Genomic DNA, 19,894 nt, shown 5'->3' with positions numbered 1-19,894 from the left:
CATAGACAGTGTACCAGAGGCCTTCCAAGACTCATCCTGTAGCAGCACTTATGGGAGCAGAGTCAAAGGAATATGGTGTTGTGCTTCTGAGTGCTACATACTGGGGGTCAATCTGTGTCAAGGAAAATGGAAGTTCAATCTGTTTTTGTTTACATGATACCCGTGTGCTATTCCTCTGGGCAAAGAGCTAATCCCAAAATTATGAAAAGATGAAAACTAAAGTTAAATGGTGTCTCTGGGCTATATGCTGACATTTTATAATATGACATACTGCAGTCAAGTCGGCCTTATTATTGTATTGCTACATTGGTAATGGCTAGAAAGTAAAGCAAATATGTTGGAGAGGCATTTGATTAGATCTGAGGAGGCTGCTGAGGGGAGGTCGGCTCATAATAATGGCTGGAATGGAATACATTTATTGGTATCCAACACACCAAACACATGGTTTCCATGGGTTTGATACCATTCCATTTACTCCACTCCAGCCATTATTATGATCTGTCCTCCCCTAAGCAGCCTCCTCTGGATTAGATAGTCAACCATACGGCTGCAGTCTGTGCTGAACAGAAGTGACTGTTTCCCCTTGGGCGTCTCGGCGCGGTAGGGCTTCAGGGGCCATGCTGGACGCCTGCTCTCTACTCTATAGACTGGAGATGGAGGGTTAGACAATCTTTCTACTGTACTCTTACTATTACACACTCAGCCATGTGCTACTGTTCAACGACCTCCACTTCTTCATGTCGTCGCTGGGAGCCATGGAGTCCGGGGGAGCGGCCCAGTCCCAGCACCTACTGGAGGGTCTCCGGGAGAGCACCACACCGCCGCTACCACAGGCTCCTTAGGCAACTCCCACACAGCCCACTTACAGTGAGGGAAAAAAGTATTTGATCCCCTGCTGATTTTGTACGTTTGCCCACTGACAAAGAAATGATCAGTCTATAATTTTAATGGTAGGTTTATTTGAACAGTGAGAGACAGAATAATAACAAAAAAATCCAGAAAAACGCATGTAAAAAATGTTATAAATTGATTTGCATTTTAATGAGGGAAATAAGTATTTGACCCCTCTGCAAAACATGACTTAGTACTTGGTGGCAAAACCCTTGTTGGCAATCACAGAGGTCAGACGTTTCTTGTAGTTGGCCACCAGGTTTGCACACATCTCAGGAGGGATTTTGTCCCACTCCTCTTTGCAGATCTTCTCCAAGTCATTAAGGTTTCGAGGCTGACGTTTGGCAACTCGAACCTTCAGCTCCCTCCACAGATTTTCTATGGGATTAAGGTCTGGAGACTGGCTAGGCCACTCCAGGAGCTTAATGTTCCTCTTCTTGAGCCACTCCTTTGTTGCCTTGGCCGTGTGTTTTGGGTCATTGTCATGCTGGAATACCCATCCACGACCCATTTTCAATGCCCTGGCTGAGGGAAGGAGGTTCTCACCCAAGATTTGATGGTACATGGCCCCGTCCATCGTCCCTTTGATGCGGTGAAGTTGTCCTGTCCCCTTAGCAGAAAAACACCCCCAAAGCATAATGTTTCCACCTCCATGTTTGACGGTGGGGATGGTGTTCTTGGGGTCATAGGCAGCATTCCTCCTCCTCCAAACACGGCGAGTTGAGTTGATGCCAAAGAGCTCCATATTGGTCTCATCTGACCACAACACTTTCACCCAGTTCTCCTCTGAATCATTCAGATGTTCATTGGCAAACTTCAGACGTGCATGTATATGGCTTTCTTGAGCAGGGGGACCTTGCGGGCACTGCAGGATTTCAGTCCTTCACGGCGTAGTGTGTTACCAATTGTTTTCTTGGTGACTATAGTCCCAGCTGCCTTGAGATCATTGACAAGATCCTCCCGTGTAGTTCTGGGCTGATTCCTCACCGTTCTCATGATCATTGCAACTCCACGAGGTGAGATCTTGCATGGAGCCCCAGGCCGAGGGAGATTGACAGTTCTTTTGTGTTTCTTCCATTTGCGAATAATCACACCAACTGTTGTCACCTTCTCACCAAGCTGCTTGGCGATGGTTTTGTAGCCCATTCCAGCCTTGTGTAGTTCTACAATCTTGTCCCTGACATCCTTGGAGAGCTCTTTGGTCTTGGCCATGGTGGAGAGTTTGGAATTTGATTGATTGATTGCTTCTGTGGACAGGTGTCTTTTATACAGGTAACAAGTTGAGATTAGGAGCACTCCCTTTAAGAGTGTGCTCCTAATCTCAGCTCGTTACCTGTATAAAAGACACCTGGGAGGCAGAAATCTTTCTGATTGAGAGGGGGTCAAATACTTATTTCCCTCATTAAAATGCAAATCAATTTATAACATTTTTGACATGCGTTTTTCTGGATTTTTTGTTTGTTATTCTGTCTCTCACTGTTCAAATAAACCTACCATTAAAATTATAGACTGATAATTTCTTTGTCAGTGGGCAAATGTACAAAATCAGCAGGGGATCAAATACTTTTTTCCCTCACTGTACATAACATAAGAGGGGAAAAACAAGAAACGAGTGGGGGAGCACTCGGAGAGAGGGAGAAGCCTCAGAGTGGAAAGGGGGGGCAGGGACGATGTGTCAATGCAGAGAGGTTTCCCTCCCTCTGACAGGCTATTTCCTCCTTTCTCTATCCCCCTGACAGGCACTCTCTCTCTCTCTCTCTCTCTCTCTCTCTCTGCCTCTCTGTCTGTGTGTGGCTGGTAGTGGTAACGTATGTGGCTGTAATTTGTTCTGACAACCCAGACCACAGGCTCTATACAATGCATGTTCCTCAGCGCACAACCCCATCTGAAAAAAGAGCACCATTAAATCCAATCCTAGGCAGATGTCATGTTTCGTAATGTTACGTTTTGTAACATGAACACGTAGTGTGGAGGCAGCCAAAGCACCTTTGGGCCAACGCAGCTGTTTTAAGAGGGACAAATCAATTCCCAAAGTGAGGTGAGGGGAACTCGATTCCATTATGCTGCTATTTTGAATTGGCCAACCGGGCTCTTTTCAGATGTATGATCTTTTGGTAAATGAATTTCCATCGCTTAATGCATTCCTTAGACCCTGACACATGGAATAGGCTAACCATAGAAATAGTATGTCTCAATATACACTTCGTCTATTCTATTTCTTTGAGACTTCCTTTTATGTTTCCGTGTTTGTGAACAGTGATGCATGCATGATCTAGTCTAGAGATTGTATGAAACCAACTCTGATGTCTGGTGTGCTGTATTGTCATTTTACACAGTTTCACATTCTCTCTGTTGCAATCACATGCTGTAGTGCCCTACGGTATCCATTGTCAAATGTTAATCCTACAGAGTTTTATAACTCCAATTTACCTTTAGTCTGGATGTGGAATGATGAAACCCTAAAGCTCTAGCCATTACCTGTATCTGACAGTACAGAATAAATATCAGACCTTGTCTTAATCATTCTATGATTCCTGTGTGGCTCAGTGAGTAAGAACATGATGCTAGTAACACCACGGTTGTTGGTAAAATTTCTGCAGGGATCACTAGACAAAAAAAATGATGTTCTCACTGAACTGTATGTTGGCTCCATTGTCTTTTTATCTTCTCTCCTGCTGTGTGTCCAGAGCTCCAGAGGAGAACTACCATCACCAGCTGACTGGCAGCGTGTGGCTGCCCATGTGTCAGGCCCTGCTAGAGTATGACCATGGCAACTTCAATGGTAAATATGATGTTCGTATATACGGGTCCACTGAAACACCACGCAAGGCAGTCAGAGAACTAACTGTCCCAACCCAAAATTATTATTTTAATACTCTGACAGAGATAGTTCCTGCTCCAAGCAGGCCTATCAGAGTAGAGACTGAGCGTGGTTTAGACTTACTCAGCCTATCGTTGGCGCACAGGCTGGTCCCAGTCCCTTGGCGCTTCACTGTTGCCAGGTATTAGTTGTTATCTCCACAACTTGTCTCGAGTCAGCAACCTCAGACATCTGTGTAGCAGAACACATGTCCTTGAGCGGTTTAACAAAGAGGCAGTGTGTGTGTATGTGAGACACAAGTCTTATCTCATCCTACCCCCTAACAGTTCCTCACATTAATCACAGCTTGTTATGTTAAACAGTCTATATCAGTACAGTACAAACCTATTATGTTTAGTCATTAATGCTTTCTTATTAAGCTAACAGCACATCTAAAATATAAGAGAATAATTTCCCACAATCCCCCTTTTCACACCCACTGGGTGTGAACCCAAAATAAGAAAACCCAAAGTAAGAAATTTCAGGGAAATGTAGGATTCCCCCTTTTGACACCCACTAGGGTGTCACTCATTAAAATACAATACAAACAAAAAGAATCACACTTTTATTAATAGGCAATAATGATAATAAAAAGGCCTTCAGTCCTTCCATCTAAACCCAACTTGTACTAGGTTGGCTACCAGTCACCCAGGAACTTTAAACCTTCACATAAGGAAAGACAAACATTCACAATGGTTAACTTGATTAATAAAGCATAAAACATAAACAGGGAAGTAAATTTTGGTCCCCTTTAGACACCCACTATGGTGTCACTCCACCACCTCACCAATAGCAAACCAAGGGTCATCCTTTGTCAACCCCATCTCAGTGTCTGTATCCCCTTCTTGAGGCCCTAGGAGGGGCATCATACCAGCCGTATGCACGACATCTGTAACAGACTTTCTCAAACAAGGAATTACACAGGCAGCACAGCACATTAATATTAGAAACACAACTACTAGGGTCAGAAATCCAGTAACCACCAATGATGCGAACTTACCAAACCACTCCCCCAACCAGGAGAACAGTCCGTTTCCCTCCATTCCAGCCATGCTCTTCATTTCAGCTGATAGTTTATCTAAACCAACTAGGGCTTTAGAGATACTCCCGTCAGGACTGGTATTGTTAGGGATAAACGTACAACAATGGCTTACCATTCTATAGACACCACCCCTTTCTGCCTGATCTAGAGCCAACCTCTTTTTACTAAGTCATAAGAGTGAGATGGCGGATAATTGTTCAAAAGATCCCTTCTGTTGCATCCCTAGTACAGCCAATAAATCGTTGTTGGTCGTAATAGATATAATTAATCCAATTCACAATTTTGTTTATTGTCACCCACCAAAAGAATGTGGTAGTAAACCCTTCCCCTAATTGTTTCATAGCTCGGTATCCATCCGATACCCCCCTTGGTATCCCAATCGCATCCATCTAAATAGGGCTATTCTCCTTCTTGTTAAAACTCCTCCTACATCTGTTTAATCCTTGGTTCCTGGTGACTAATTCTAACTAGCTGAACCAGTAGAACCAGGGCACACGTATCTAGCCACCCCTTTGGAATTCTCTGCCTTACACTGCCCTTACTGGCACACGCCCACCACACATCGGTTACAGGGGCTGTAAGGTTTAGAATTGTCTCCTGTGCTTCCGAACTTAAGTCTGTCACATTACTACTATCTCCAATTGATAATTGGTGATGTCTTTATTTCTCTTTACCCCCCTTCTGGATGTTCAGTCCCCCTCGGTCTCATATCCCCATCCCCAAGTGTATTTAAACACTTGAGTCTAGGAACAATCCGCCGTGGGGGCCGAACACGAATATAATAGGATTTTATAATCCCAAGTTGCTTATTGACATGTACCCCACCCGTTGGCTACGTCCCTAACCCTAATCATTTTTTTTGAATCTGACAGTCTGCCCTTCTCTGACTCCCATTTTGTAGGCCACTCGTCCTTGACGGTCAGTATGTCGGGTCGCTTCTCTTCTCTTTTACTTCTTAACAATGGTAAGGGCATAGCGTAATTGGTGGTGGATCTTGACATATCAAGACCATTACCGAGACTATGATGCAACTCAAGTTATCCATATTCCCAAAAACCGCCAACCCTCTCCTGTCCTCAGTCTTTCTGCTTGGTACTACCCCATACTCACACCCTGAGAACACACTACAGTGATGATAGGTCGGGGTAGGAGATCTTCGTTAACAGAGGTGATCCCCAGACCCTATTGGGGTAGTCCTTCTCTCTAACTCTGCATGTGTTCTTACCTTTTTGCAGTGGGTAACGTGGACCCAGGTTGCTCTTTCTGCTATTCTAATGGCAAAGGCAGTGACCAATATAACCTGATAGGGCCCTTCCCAACAGGCCTGCTTCCAGTTTTTCTTCTTTAGGGACTGGATGTTCGCCAGTCACTTGGTTAGATAGAGTGGGTCACCTTCTCCTTTAGTTCACCTGTGGGGCACAAAACCTCTGACATACGGGTGTGGTTAATAAACTATCTTCACACATGTTCAGCTCTCAATTTCTATTTCTGACTGCATTCTCTTTCTAGACTGTATCTAAAAGACTGTATTTTTTTAAAAAGTATTTTGTCCTCTCCTTCGTATATATTTATTATTTAATCCTACCATCCCCCTTTTGACACATGTTTTGCTCATGTGTCAATATTACCACCTACCTAAACAATCACTTAGGTAATATTGGTAATTTATCATCCAATTGCCATCCCTTATTTTTAAATACTGCCTAATTTTAACATAACAACCCTTTATAACCATCATACTAGGTGTGTTGTTTTTTATTTGAAAAACCCAATTTGAAAAACAACAACCACAAATAGCCAGGCCCCACTTGATTTGGTAGCTCACTGCCTAACTTCACTACTGCTCCCCCTCGCCCTGGGCAACATTCAAATGAGATAAGCTAATCTCTTTCTCCTGGTTAAACATTTTGTTAACCTTCAATTACCATCAGTAATCTAAAGATGGTAGTACACACAAAACATGATACAGATATCCCCAGTCCTAACCCATCAATAATTGTTTGTATCAATCTAATTCCTCATAACTAATCCATAAAACCACTCAAAATTCCTCGAGTATACAATGATTATTTAATTGATTACCCTAAATCTGCTACATGTGATCTCATCTCAAATGATCCATTATCAATTATTTGATCAACCCCCTAGGAAAATCTGTCTCCCCTTCTATTGTTCCTGTCCCCCCTGTAAATGTCATATTTCATTTTTTAGCCAATACAATCACGGTTACATCAAATGTTCCCTCCTTTGGCCATTTAGTTACTATCTTTCTGGTCCTTTTTCTCATTTGTTAGAGATATTACCAATATCTTCACTATTTTCTGGGAACCTTCTCTTCATGATTGCTACTGGTGATCCTGCCATCTCTACTTCTGTTGTGGTCTAATGTCTATATTAGGGTGTAAGGTAAATTATTCCTGTTGTCTTTTTCAGCTAAACGTTTTATATCCCTCAGTTAATGGTATTTTCTCCCTAATATATCTTCATACTCTTCCTCTTTCCCTAAATGAGATTTAATCCCTTGCCTTTCCTCTACTATCCTTCTATCATTACTGGATCAATGATAACTGTAATAACTATTAATAATAATTGTAATAACTATTTCACATTAAATTGTGCCTTTTTCTGATAATGTTATAATTGTAGCCTATTGCATTACTTTAGTTTAAAATATAAGTTTGTTTATTTAACAAATCTAGAACCCACTATAGGTTGGTGCTATTCCCTCAGTGTCACGCACTGGCTCTGGGGACTCTTAAATGTTGAGCCAGGGTGTGGACTTGTTATGTTTAGTTGTCTATGGGTGTTCTAGTTCACGTATTTCTATGTTGGCCAGGGTGGTTCCCAATCAGAGGCAGCTGTTGCTTGTTGTCTCTGATTGGGAACCATACTTAGGCAGCCTGTTGGCACTTTTGTTTTGTGGGATCTTTTTCCGGAAGGTTTGTGTATTTAACCTAGGACTTCACGTATCGTTTATTGTTTTGGTTCGTTGTGTGTACAAGTAATCATTAAAAGATGTACGCCTATCACGCTGCGCCTTGGTCCGCTTCTTACGACGATCGTGACACTCAGCATAATAGCTAAAGCTACTTGCATCCCCTGGTCCCCGTAACGAAAATAAATTATCGTTCTAGAATTCACCAACTATTTGCATACACCACTGGTGTTAAGCAACCTATCGAATAAAGTAATAACAATTAGAATTTATCAAAGCACTGCCTTCCAGTCAAGTATTTAGACCTCTACTTGAAATCTTACAGCTCAATCTAACTCGCTGGACTGTCTCTATATTTTTTTCCCGCTAACCAGAGCCATAAATTATTCTCCTTTGTCCTCAACTCAATTTTCACAGCTCTATCGCCATTTCAGTTCGCTATTCAATTTCTTTAACTGTTCTCTCTGATTAGGCCCTAATTAATAAAACAAATACTTGCTATCGTTGATAAGCATACATTTAATGATATTCCCATCATTTGAACTATCTCTCACCCCTCCCCTTGCTCCTTCCTACACAACGGGGAAGACCTTGTAACATATTTTCATCGACCTTTCTAGAATACTTCTACTTAAGCTATCTAATTCAACCTTTCACATTTCTCAATCCACGTAGTAATCTAGGTCTATAGCCCCAATGCGAAAGCTTTACCCACTGTCCCTACCTGTGTTCGAACCAGGGACCCTCTACATACATTGCCAGTCACCCCACACATTCCGCGATGCTTTCAAAGTAAATACTTCCAGTTCATAGAGCAAGTGACGTCACCAAATGAAAACCGCACTAGCTCTCACCTCATTCAGCAACACAAAAACTCTCTCTCCCTTCACCCATTCCCTATTGAATAAGTGAGTCTTTCTATTTAACCCCAACCACGCTACAAATCTTCCATTCAACATCAACAAACCAAATACTCAGTAGTATCCGGTCACCACCCATACCAGCCGCCGAATTCACTCATACACACAGACCCCACCCCATGCCACCGAAATGCCCAACAAAACATAATAGTTCAATGGAACCCCCTATTGGCTCTCCACTATTTATACATTACTTCCATAACCCAAATTGCTTCAACTTAATTATTTAAAACCAGTATTATGCTATGTCAAACATCAAACGTTAAATCAAATACTAAACCAAATTGCTTCAACATAATTATTTAAAACCAGTATTATGCTATGTCAAACATCAAACGTTACAGTTCAGTTATATCAGTTCAAACGTTTCAGTTTAGTCATACTAGTTATTCATTATTCTACCTTTATATTCCCAATTGTTATTAACGGGTTATACGGTTTAAGCAACCACAGACTTCTTTAACTCCTAATTAGTTTTCTATCAAGGTATACAGGTTTATTAATTTTAATAACCTGCATTCACTCTTTTATTACACTGGGATCATTCGCACTCTCATGCATACAACACCCTATACTCTAAAGTGTCCCTCTGATCCTAGCCCTCTGGTACGAGTCAGTAGTGCAACACTATCTAAAATTGTAAGTGTCCCTCTGATCCTAGCCGTATCTAGCCCTCTGATACGTGTCAGTAGCGTAACACCTTTAACCAATAATTCCCTACGCCTCCAGTTCTCACCACTGGTGATCCTAGCCTGGAGTCGACTAAAATGTAATTATCCATATGATCCTAGCCGTATCTAGCCTTCTGATACGTATCAATAGCGTAACACTATTAAGCCAATAATTCCCTATATCCTCAGTTCTCACTCCCGGTGATCCTAGCCTGGGAATTTCAGTATTTTCCCCGATCCTAGCCGTACCTAGCCCTCTGGTACGTGCCGGTGGAACAATACTTTATCTACAATTTTAAGTGTCCCTCTGATCCTAGCCGTACCTAGCCCTCTGGTACGTGTCAGTAGCGCAACACTTTTAGACCAATGATTCCCTATATCCCACAGTTCCCACCCCTGGTGGTCCTAGCCTGGGGATTTCAGTATTTTCCCCGATCCTAGCCGTACCTAGCCCTCTGGTACGTGTCGGTGGAACAATACTCTATGGTACCAAGATTTAACATCACATTCACCACAGGTTTGCATGTCACAATATGGTGCTTATCTACTCATAATAATTTGTATAATAATTCATAATTTAGTTCACTTACATTAGACAGGTGTTTCACAAAATGTATTTGGATAAAGCCAATGTGCAGAACTTTAGTTATATAACAATAGGTGTCTGCTTACCTGTTTTTAGTAGTCCGGACTCTTTGTAAAACACACCGTCCAATGACAGAGATGTCCAATGGGCCGGACAATACCCAGCGAAGTCCCTCTACCAGATCACGTCGGTGGTCACCAATTGTTAAGTTGCGTCAATTCAAATCTGGTATAGGAACAAAAAGAGGTCAATACACGTCTTCTAAAATAGACTAGTATTTTAATTAATGCAAAACACTTCAATGGTAAATATGATGTTCGTATATACGGGTCCACTGAAACACCACGCAGGGCAGTCAGAGAACTAACTGTCCCAACCCAAAATTGTTATTTTAATACTCTGACAGAGATAGTTCCTGCTCCAAGCAGGCCTATCAGAGTAGAGACTGAGCGTGGTTTAGACTTACTCAGCCTATCGTTGGCGCACAGGCTGGTCCCAGTCCCTTGGCGCTTCACTGTTGCCAGGCATTAGTTGTTATCTCCACAACTTGTCTCGAGTCAGCAACCTCAGACATTTTTGTAGCAGAACACATGTCCTTGAGCGGTTTAACAAAGAGGCAGTGTGTGTGTATGTGAGACACAAGTCTTATCTCATCCTACCCCCTAACAGTTCCTCACATTAATCACAGCTTGTTATGTTAAACAGTCTATATCAGTACAGTACAAACCTATTATGTTTAGTCATTAATGCTTTCTTATTAAGCTAACAGCACATCTAAAATATAAGAGAATAATTTCCCACAAAAGTATGCCTTATTTACTTTGAAAAACTACTAAAATAGTGATTTTGTCAGACAGCATAGGCAGCAGCTCTATAGAGATGAGATGATGACTTGGAATGAAATGATAAAGTCATCAAATAAAACAAATGTAATATACACAACAACTGAAATATTTATTAAAGTAAATGTGAATAAATTAAGTGGAGCCAGTTCAGAAAGGAAACCCTAGTGCCCCGCCTCAGGCTGATGCATCAGCTGAGATGGCATCAACTAGAGGCTAGTATCAATCAGGCCTACCTTATTTGGCTGTGTATTTAAGGTGACCGGGTCTGCTCACTCATCCTGCAGCCGCTTGCTGCTACTATGCGCTGGCATCTATTTCTGCATTGATGCTGTAACTAGCTTTTCTCACTATGCTGCTGTTTTCTGGTATAATATTTTCTTTGGGAACGCTCGCTAGCTGTGTTTGAACCTCCCCCGCGTCGTTGAATATGCTCATGTTGCAATGTTTGGCTGCTGCAGGGATGTCATTGATTGCGAGGATCAGCCATGTTGTTTCTCTACTGTTGTCAGTTAATAGCCGGCTACAAACTAGCTAGCTAAGTAGAATTAACCTCAGGAGTAGCCTATCATATAGCCTACTTGTTTGTTCCCAAGAACAGCTTTCGGGCAGTGTCGGGGGGCTCTGTCAACACATCCCATCATGGAGACTCATCCCTCATCCATACAAGAAGGAAGTAGCCTATGCTATGCTAGCATACAGGATATGCACCGATATACAGTGAGTGATTAGAAATGTTTTCCGATCATGAGCAAGAGATGGAGCTTATCACGGTGATTCGACTGTATTTTAGTCTATGTGGACGTTAACCTCTATGGGATCGGTGTCCCGTATACGGGACGGTTGAGCTAACGTGCGCTAATGTGATTAGCATGACTGTTGTAAGTAACAGCAAACATTCCAGAACATAGACATGTCTTTATGGGCAGAAAGCTTAAATTCTTGTTCATGTAACTGCACTGTCCAATTTACAGTAGCTATTACAGTGAAAGAAGACCATGCTATTGTTTGAGGAGAGTGCACAACAACAACAAAATTATCTAGACTCCATAGACAAACATTGGCAGTAAAATGGCCAGTAATGACGAGCTCAGTGATTTTCAACATGGCACCGTCATAGGATCATCTGTTTTGAGCCCCACCTGTTTAGCAAAAATAATATATATACAGTTGAAGTCGGAAGTTTACATACACATTTAAACTCAGTTTTTTACAATTCCTGACATTTAATCCTAACAAAAATTCCCTGTCTTAGGTCAGTTAGGATCACCACTTTATTTTTAGAATGTGAAATGTCAGAATAATAGTAGAGAGAATGATTTATTTCAGCTTTTATTTCTTTCATCACATTCCCAGTGGGTCAGAAGTTTACATACACTCAATTAGTATTTGGTAACATTGCCTTTAAATTGTTTAACTTGCGTCAAACGTTTTGGGTAGCCTTCCACAAGCTTCCCACAATAAGTTGGGTGAATTTTGGCCCATTCCTCCTGACAGAGCTGGTGTAACTGAGTCAGGGATGTAGGCCTCCTTGCTCGCACACGCTTTTTCAGTTCTGCCCACACATTTTCTATAGGATTGAGGTCAGGGCTTTGTGATGGCCACTCCAATACCTTGATTTTGTTGTCCGTAAGCCATTTTGGAAGTAAGCTTGGGGTCATTGTCCATTTGGAAGACCCATTTGCGACCAAGCTTTAACTTCCTGACTGATGTCTTGAGATGTTGCTTCAATATATCCACATCATTTTCCTTCCTCATGATGCCATCTATTTTGTGAAGTGCACCAGTCCCTCCTGCAGCAAAGCACCCCCACAGCATGATGCTGCCACCCCCGTGCTTCACGGTTGGGATGGTGTTCTTCGGCTTGCAAGCAACCCCCTTTTTCCTCCAAACATAACGATGGTCATTATGGCCAAACAGTTCTATTTTTGTTTCATCAGATCAGAGGACATTTCTCCAAAAAGTACGATCTTTGTCTCCATGTGCAGTTGCAAACCGTAGTCTGGCTTTTTTATGGTGGTTTTGGAGCAGTGGCTTCTTCCTTGCTGAGCGGCCTTTCAGATTATGTCGATATAGGACTCGTTTTACTGTGGATATAGATACTTTTGTACCTGTTTCCTCCAGCATCTTCATAAGGTCCTTTGCTGTTGTTCTGGGATTGATTTGCACTTTTCGCACCAAAGTATGTTAATCTCTAGGAGACAGAACGCGTCTCCTTCCTGAGCAGTATGATGGCTGCGTGGTCCCATGGTGTTTATACTTGCGTACTATTGTTTGTACAGATGAACGTGGTACCTTCAGGCATTTGGAAATTGCTCCCAAGAATGAACCAGACTTGTGGAGGTCTACAATTGTTTTTTCTGAGGTCTTGGCTGATTTTCTTTTGATTTTCCCATGATGTCAAGCAAAGAGGCACTGAGTTTGAAGGTAGGCCTTGAAATACATCCACAGGTACACCTCCAATTGACTCAAATGATATGAATTAGCCTATCAGAAGCTTCTAAAGCCATGACATCATTTTCTGGAATTTTCCAAGCTGTTTAAAGGCACAGTCAACTTTGTGTATGTAAACTTCTGACCCACTGGAATTGTGATACAGTGAAATAATCTGTCTGTAAACAATTGTTGGAAAAATTACTTGTGTCATGCACAAAGTAGATGTCCTAACCGACTTGCCAAAACTATAGTTTGTTAAAAAGAAATTTGTGGAGTGGTTGAAAAACTAGTTTTAATGACTCCAACCTAAGTGTATGTAAACTTCCGACTTCAAATGTATGTTGTTGCCACTTTTGCATGTTATTTTGGCATTAATATGTGTCACATATCAGTTTGCAAACAATATACAAAAATAAATAATAATAATCATACAAACATGGTCTCTTTTTTGCTTTCCTGAGTAAGGCAGCTCCAAAATGCAGGCGTTTCAGCCTAGCTCAGTGCTTTCTGTGGTGGTGGGGCAGCCAGCAGAAAATACGGAGCGTAGGGGTTGGTAATGGTCCCGTTGCGCCGTGATTGGCTCTGTGTTCTACGTCACCGCAAGATCTACGGGGAGAGCTCGAAATTTCAAGCCCCTTGGGTGCTGCCATAGTTGCATTAGAAGTGCCCATCCAAGAAGGCTCAAGATCATTGGCCACAGATAAATTGACGTCAAAACACATATCTACCGTAGCTTTGATTGGACTGGTCATGTCAAAATCATATTTTCAAAATCTTAGCTAGCAAGCTAGCAGTCATCATGATGAATCAAGTCGACAATCTACTGGCAAATCCTTGTCATATGAAGAGAAATAATAGATAAAACGTATCAGTGCTCATCGGCCATTGGATATAAACATTACACAACAAGTTGGAAATCGCAAATTCAACAGTGAGTGGTTTGGAAGGAATTAGTGGCTAACTGCAAGTATTGCAAAGCAATCACTAGCCTGCTATTCAGTGGAGTGGGGTGTGTGGTCCAAGTCTGGGTTTATGGGTCTCTTTTCCAAGCTTAAAAGGATAAACATTCAATATTGGCCATGCTGTCAATCCAGCATTACTACTGCAGCGTTCATAACAACTGGAAACTCTGAACTGGAAAATATCAGACTTCAGTGAGTTCAAGGCAACTGGGTACTCAGGAAAGAAAATGAGCTCAGACTGGGAAAATATGTTTTGAACGGTCATCCAACTCGGAATTGCAAGTCGGGAACTCGGGCCTCTTTCTAGAGCTCCGACCTGAAAATCACTGACGTCATGAGTCGACCTTGTTTTTTTCAGAGTTCCCAGTTGTCTTGAAAGCACCATACATCCAGAAAATGTCAGAATTTGATGACAAAGCTTGATGACAAAAATTGCCCATGAAGGACCGCCGCGCCATCTTCCTCTTCAAGTGAGCACAGCACAACAAGGTGAGTCCAAAAATGTATTGTATGCTGCTGCATAAATGATGTTATATGCCAGGGAGATATGTATACTGTAGCTAAGAAAGTAATATTAAGTGTATGTTGTGTAGTAAGCTGTTAGTAGCTGTTAGTAGCTGCCGCTTTCAAGGAACGGGACTCTAACCCGGACGCTTATAAGAAATCCCGCTATGACCTCCGACGAACCATCAAACAGGCAAAGAGTCAATACAGGTCTAAGATTGAATCATACTACACTGGCTCTGACGCTCGTCGGATGTGGCAGGGCTTGAAAACTATTACAGACTACAAAGGGAAGCACAGCCGCGAGCTGCCCAGTGACACAAGCCTACCAGACGAGCTAAACCACTTCTATGCTCGCTTCGAGGCAAGCAACACTGAAGCATGCATGAGAGCACCAGCTGTTCCGGACGACTATGTGATCACGCTCTCCGTAGCCGATGTGAGTAAGACTTTTAAGCAGGTCAACATTCACAAGGCCGCAGGGCCAGACGGATTACCAGGACGTGTACTCCGAGCATGTGCTGACCAACTGGCAAGTGTCTTCACTGACATTTTCAACATGTCCCTGACTGAGTCTGTAATACCAACATGTTTCAAGCAGACCACCATAGTCCCCGTGCCCAAGAACTCTAAGATAACCTGCCTAAATGACTACCGACCCGTAGCACTGACGTCTGTAGCCATGAAGTGCTTTGAAAGACTGGTCATGGCTCACATCAACAGCATAATCCCAGAAACCCTAGACCCACTCCAATTTGCATACCGCCCCAACAGATCCACAGATGATGCAATCTCTATCGCACTCCACACTGCCCTTTCCCACCTGGACAAGAGGAACACCTACGTGAGAATGCTATTCATTGACTACAGCTCAGCATTCAACACCATAGTGCCCTCTAAGCTCATCACTAAGCTAAGGATCCTGGGACTAAACACCTCCCTCTGCAACTGGATCCTGGACTTCCTGACGGGCCGCCCCCAGGTGGTAAGGGTAGGTAACAACACATCTGCCACACTGATCCTCAACACGGGGGCCCCTCAGGGGTGCGTGCTCAGTCCCCTCCTGTACTCTCTGTTCAGGGGTGCGTGCTCAGTCCCCTCCTGTACTCTCTGTTCACCCATGACTGCATGGCCAGGCACGACTCCAACACCATCATTAAGTTTGCCGACGACACAACAGTGGTAGGCCTGATCACCGACAACGATGAGACAGCCTATAGGGAGGAGGTCAGAGATCTGGCCGTGTGGTGCCAGGACAACAACCTCTCCCTCAACGTGACCAAGACAAAGGAGATGATTGTGGACTACAGGAAAAAAAAGAGGACTGAGCACGCCCCCATTCTCATCGACGGGGCTGTAGTGGAACAGGTTGAGAGCTTCAAGTTCCTTGGTGTCCACATCACCAACGAACTATCATGGTCCAAACACACCAAGACAGTCGTGAAGAGGGCACGACAAAGCCTATTCCCCCTCAGGAGACTAAAAAGATTTGGCATGGGTCCTCAGATCCTCAAAAAATTCTACAGCTGCACCATCGAGAGCATCCTGACTGGTTGCATCACCGCCTGGTATGGCAACTGCTTGGCCTCTGACCGCAAGGCACTACAGAGGGTAGTGCGTACGGCCCAGTACATCACTGGGGCAAAGCTCCCTGCCATCCAGGACCTCTATACCAGGCGGTGTCAGAGGAAGGCCCTCAAAATTGTCAAAGACTCCAGCCACCCTAGTCATAGACTGTTCTCTCTGCTACCGCACGGCAAGCGGTACCGGAGTGCCAAGTCTAGGTCCAAAAGACTTCTCAACAGCTTCTACCCCCAAGCCATAAGACTCCTGAACAGCTAATCATGGCTACCCGGACTATTTGCACTGCCCCCCCACCCCATCCTTTTTACGCTGCTGCTACTCTGTTAAGTATTTATGCATAGTCACTTTAACTCTACCCACATGTACATATTACCTCAACTACCTCAACTAGCCGGTGCCCCCGCACATTGACTCTGCAACGGTACCCCCCTGTATATATAGCCTCCCTACTGTCACTTTATTTTACTGTATATATAGCCTCCCTACTGTCACTTTATTTGACTTCTGCTCTTTTTTTCTCAACACTTTTTTTGTTGTTGTTTTATTCTTACTTTTTTTGTTTAAAATAAATGCACTGTTGGTTAAGGGCTGTAAGTAAGCATTTCACTGTAATGTCTGCACCTGTTGTATTCGGCGCATGTGACCAATAAAATTTGATTTGATTTGATTTGATGTGCCTCACCCTAATAATTTGGTCCCTTTTCCCCTCATAATTTAGCCTACTGTTCTGACTTGGTGGTGCACATGTAGCCTATAGCCTGTTTTAGAGAAATGTCATCATTGAATATTGTAAGAGCTTTCATTGTCTGCTTATATGCCCCCTTTATTTATCCTACGGTTCTGACTTGGTGTACAGGGAGAATACTGTAAGAACAGCCCATGTTCTGAATTCTGTCGCTGTGCTGAACAAATAGTTACAGTGCATTCGGGTATTCAGACCCCTTGAGTATTCAGTATTCAGACCCCTTGACTTTTTCCCCATTTTGTTACATTACAGCCTTATTCTAAAATTGATTAAATAAAAAAATGTCTTCATCAATCTACACACTACGTCCGTCCTAGCTCACTCATTAATGGCTTAATCGAATATCAGCTATGTATTTTTTTTGTTTAGGCAGTAAATGAGGCTGAATTAACTGTTTCACTGCCAGACAAGGCTCCGCTGATCGCCAGGTGTAGCAGTGGTAAGATGTTGGGACTCTACTGTTGGGACAGCTTTATGTAGGCCCTAACAGTTTGTGGGTACTGTTTGTCACCGTTATAGTGCAGTTAATGTATTGTTTAGTGTTGTGTAGTGGCTTTGCTGGCATACATATAAAAAATATAAAAAATTGCCCCACCAAGATTTACATTGCTAAAATCGCCACTGCATGGGTTGCCACCTTTCCAACAAGTCAGTTCATCAAATGTTTTCCCTGTTAGCGCTGCCCCAGTCAACTGTAAGTGCTGTTCTTGTGAAGTGGAAACATCTAGGAGCAACAACAGCTCAGACGCAAAGTGGTAGGCAACGCAAGCTCACAGACTGGGACTGCCGAGTGCTGAAGCGCGTAAAAATAGTCTGTCCTCAGTTGCAACACTCACTACCGAGTTCTGCCTCTGGAAGCAAGGTCAGCACAATAACTGTTCGTCGGGAGCTTCATGAAATGGGTTTCCATGGCCGAGCAGCTGCACACAAGCCTAAGATCACCATGCGCAATGCCAAGTGTCGGCTGGACTGGTGTAAAGCTCGCCACCACTGGACTCTGGAGTAGTGGAAACACGTTCTCTGGAGGGATGAATCATGCTTCACCATCTGGCAGTCCGACAGACAAATCTGGGTTTGGTGGATGATAGGAAAACGCTACCTGCCTGAATGCGTTGTGCCAACTGTAAAGTTTGGTGGAGGAATAATGGTCTGGGGCTGTTTTTCAGGGTTCGGGCTAGGCCCCTTAGTTCCAGTGAAGGGAAATTTTTACGCTACAGCATACAATTACATTCTAGACGATTCTGTGCTTCCAACTTTGTGGCAACAGTTTGGAGAAGGTCCTTTCCTTTTTCAGTATGACAATGCTCCCGTGCACAAAGCGAGGTCCATACAGAAATGGTTTGTTGAGATCGGTGTGGAAGAACTTGACTGGCCTACACAGAGCCCTGACCTCAACCCCATCGAACACCTTTGGGATAAATTGGAACGCCGACTGCGAGCCAGGCCTAATCACCCAACATCAGTGCCCGACCTCACTAATGCTCTTGTGGCTGAATGGAAGCAAGTCCCTTCAGCAATGTTCCAACATCTAGTGGAAAGTATGAAACATATATGCACTCACTAACTGTAAGTCACTCTGGATAAGAGCGTCTGCTAAATGACTAAAATGTAAATGTAAAATGAAAGCCTTCCCAGAAGAGTGGAGGCTGTTATAGCAGCAAAGGGGGGACCAACTCCATATTAATGCCCATGATTTTGGAATGAGATGTTCGACGAGCAGGAGTCCACATAGTGTATCTGCTAGCTCAGTCGTGCATACTGTTGCATGGGTCACTCTTAGCATACATTTTACGGTATCATTTCAGTCAACGTAGTTATTTCATTCTTAACTGCAGCAGTAGTTTTAGGCTCTGAGTTTATGTTCTAATTACATTTTACATTTTAATCATTTAGCAGACGCTCTTATCCAGAGCGACTTACAGTTAGTGAGTGCATACATTTTTCATACTGGCCCCCCGTGGGAATCGAACCCACAACCCTAGCGTTGCAAGCGCCATGCTATACCAACTGAGCTACAGGAGGCCCTAATCATGTGTCATGCATTTTACATAGGTGGTCTTACCTGTCAGTCCATCTTTGCGTTCTAGTAGTATTATTCTAGTGACTGTTCTTATTCTTACATATGGTATTGTATGCTATTGTTGCAATGACTTAGTTCTAGTCATCACATTATCACTGTTATTAATTCTTATTTTTCTTGCATTTTGTTATCTTCATGTCTTACATACTAGTTCTATGTGTTTTAGGCTGCAACTCTCGTGTGGTGAATGCTCTCATATTCAGCTGTTAGTGATATTCTTGCTTCATCTACACACAGTATGCATGGCATGGCTGCCAATATTTGCATCGCGGGAGCACGTGCATGGTTAGGCTCTGTATCCATCACCTTGCCGAGGTGAATGTTGTGCTAATTCATGCATTGGCTGTTATGTTCTGTATCATCTGCACATAGTTGTTATGGCATGGTTGCTATTATTGCTATTGCCAAGAGCACACCGTGACGTCATAGTGACAGAGGCCTACTCTAGCTATCCCTTCCACAGCATCTGCTTGGAGCATGGCAGCACGATGGCACATAATTTTAGGATAGTAGTAAGCAAGTTTACGTGCGTTATCATGCATGCTTGTACATAGTGCGTATGCAGGCATCTTATACCTTGATGCAGCTCAGTCTGCTACAGTCATTTTAGTGAGCGTATCTCATAACTACCACAATTGTTCTGGCCCAAATGCTGTGGGCCGCTACAGGCACTGTTCAGCAGTCGAGCAGCGTGATATCTTGTGCTACTTGAATGGCGGTAGTCTGTCGTCGGCTAAACATTACTGGTTCTTTCCATCACTAAGCATATATTCCAGAAGTACAGCCTCATTTTGTATTGATACTACTGCATATCCCTTTCTTCCTCAGATTTCAAG

The 19,894-nt window shown here is 43.1% G+C and overlaps 1 pseudogene across 1 annotated transcript in view; it reads left to right on the top strand.

Moving 5' to 3' along the window:
* Positions 1-19,894, top strand: part of LOC311134881 (tetratricopeptide repeat protein 38-like) — a 52,181-nt pseudogene that overhangs the window by 19,479 nt on the left and 12,808 nt on the right. Inside the window, exons 10-11 of the transcript in view lie at positions 568-817; positions 3,579-3,684. The product of the transcript in view is annotated as a tetratricopeptide repeat protein 38-like (transcript). The remainder of the gene's footprint in view (positions 1-567; positions 818-3,578; positions 3,685-19,894) is intronic.

The sequence above is a fragment of the Coregonus lavaretus genome, assembly GCF_964263955.1.
Source record: "Coregonus lavaretus genome assembly, chromosome: 9".
NCBI classification, from domain to species: Eukaryota; Metazoa; Chordata; class Actinopteri; order Salmoniformes; family Salmonidae; genus Coregonus; species Coregonus lavaretus.
The sequence above is the reverse complement of the archived record's forward strand: the minus strand, read 5'-3'. Positions and strand labels throughout refer to the sequence as shown.